Consider the following 2662-nt stretch of genomic DNA (forward strand, 5'->3'; position numbering starts at 1 on the left):
TGAATAATCTAAGTATAGTGAGTGTTTTATTTAACAAAATAAAAGTTTCAAAATCTATTTAGTGCGCACTTAGATATTTTGAGTATTATTCCTAATAATATATTGTGTATTTTACTTTATAATATTATATACATATATACCTAGTATATATCGGTATTATGCAAGCACTTTATTTGTCTGCCATGATTAATTAACAAAAGTGTTTACGTTTAATTTTTTATATATATAGATACCGTTTTGGGAGAATATTCAATCTTGTTGCTGACATCTTTAATTTTTTCCTTAACTTGAAATTGATAATTGCTCCATAACCCTTTAAAAATAGAAATTAAATTATCCTTTCTAATATGTACGAATATTTATTATATTAGTGGTTCATACTTAGCTTATAAATCGTATTTCGTTTTAATGTAATATCAACAAGATGAACAATTTACCCTCATAAAGACATTTTAAATAAAATCTGGCTAAACTCGCGAATGAATTACACCAAAGTTTATTATATATTTAGACAAATCGATTACAACTTTTTTTTTTTTTATAAATAACGGGGCTAATAAACGTCTAAAAAAAAGAGTAAATATCCTTTTTCGATTCCTGTCCTTTTTAAAAATTGACTAGTCGCACTCTAACCTTTAAAAATTGACTAACCGCACTCTAATCTTTAAAAATTGACAAATCGATCCCTGTCTATTTGCTCTATTAGACATATCGACCCTTTTGTGGCTCCCTCGCTTGAAAATCGACGGAAAACGCTGACCTGTAATGGTGAGCAGGTGACCTAACATGTACACGTCAACTGAATTTGTTAGGACAATTTGACTCCTGTCCAGTCATCAAAACGTCGTTGTTTGAAGGAAAGGAGAGACGTGCGTTTTAGTGACCTTCTCCCCCTTCTCCCTTTACATGTAGCTTCAGTAGAAAAATCACCCCGAGTATAAAATTACATCCTAATCCTAAGAAAGCGAAATGTTTTCCTTCAACTCAAGCTGACTAAGAGTTTCAGCGAGGAGGTGGTGAAGACGTTGTTGACAGAGTCATTGACGTCGCTACTAAATTTAGTGTGGTTTAGTTCGTTCGCTACTTTTTGAGTTGATTGTAATTTGTAAATTAAACTTGGGTTTTTGTAATTTTTTTAATATTCTTAGTCACTGTCATTGGTTATGATTGGTGTGGATGATTATAGTAGTTAGTTAATCAAAAGTGTTGCACATTTTTCTTCTGGCAGATGTCATATGAAATTATCTCTGTTTTTTACCATGGGGATTGGTTCGAAAGGAATTCTGATGGAGTGTTGCACTACTTTGATAGAAAGGTGGAGACATTTCCTCCGTTAGATATAGATTATGTTAACTTCAAGGACTTGGTAGAAATGTTTACGGGTTTAGGGTATACTAGCTATAAAGAGGTTTATTAGTATGATGGTACTACCCCTGACTTAGAATCTGGATTGCATGTTCTTAAGGGGGATAAGAAGATTAATCAGATGCGTGACAAAAAGATGGAGGATGTGGAGTCTAATTTGCTTGTGATCTATTTTGAGCACAATGTTAGCAAGCCAGATTATGTTGTTAGAGGTAGGACAGTGGATGAAGCTATTGAAGTTGATTCTTCTTCTTCTAACGATGGATATGAGACCACTGAAGATGAGTCCTACAAACTCCCTCCACCTGGTTTCGAATCCAGTAGTAGCAGTAGTGGTGAAGAAGGTAAGGCCAAGAAGAAGCATGTGAGTAAGAGTAAAAAGGGTGGAATGAGTGTGGAACACAAGTCTACTAAGAAGAGGAGTGTTAGAAAGTCAGATACTCTCTTACATCAACATTCTTCCATCTACATCAATGTCTTCCTCATATGCAAAATGACAAGAAATCAGCTCATCCAGCCACATGAAGTAGTTGCAGTGAGGTCGTTTTGTTTGCAATTGCAGTTATCATGAAGATAATTTGTTCAAGCACAAAGACAAATTGACTATAATAATCAAGTTCGGAGGAACACTTACACGATAATGACAACAACTGAGGAAGATTCTGTCTGAGTTTTTGGCAGTTGCATATCCTTACATGATTGCATAACTTCCACACTTGCATCTAGGGTGTTGAAACTTTACCTTTTTTCCTCCACTAGCATTACTCGAACTCATCCTACCCTTCCTCCAACCACGATGGGTCTGAGCGGCTGAGGATGGCTCTGCGTCATTCATGGTTGCTACTTGAGTTAGGATTTGAAGAGGAAAAAAAGGTCACTAAAATGCGCGTCTCTCTTTTCCTTCAAACGACGATGTTTTGATGATTGGACAGGGATCAAATTGTCCTAACAAATTCAGTTGATGTATACATACCAAGTCACTTGTTCACTGTTACAGGTCAGCGTTTTTCGTCGAGTTTCAAGTGAGGGAGTCACGGAAGAATCAATATATCTAACGGAATAAATAGACAGAGGCCAATTTATTAATTTTTAAAGGTTAGAATGCGGTTAGTCAATTTTTAAAAAAAATAGAAGTCAAAAAAGATATTTATTTAAAAAAAAAAAGACTATACCGACAAAATTATAGAAAAAACGACTGTAACAACATTAAATCAGCAAAAAAACAAAAAAAAATACAAGACAGTAAAATAATATTAATTAGTGAGAGGATGGATAATTTACGGGTTAAGTAGTAGTG

Source organism: Arachis ipaensis, chromosome B02 (assembly GCF_000816755.2).
Source record: "Arachis ipaensis cultivar K30076 chromosome B02, Araip1.1, whole genome shotgun sequence".
In the NCBI taxonomy this organism is placed as follows: Eukaryota; Viridiplantae; Streptophyta; class Magnoliopsida; order Fabales; family Fabaceae; genus Arachis; species Arachis ipaensis.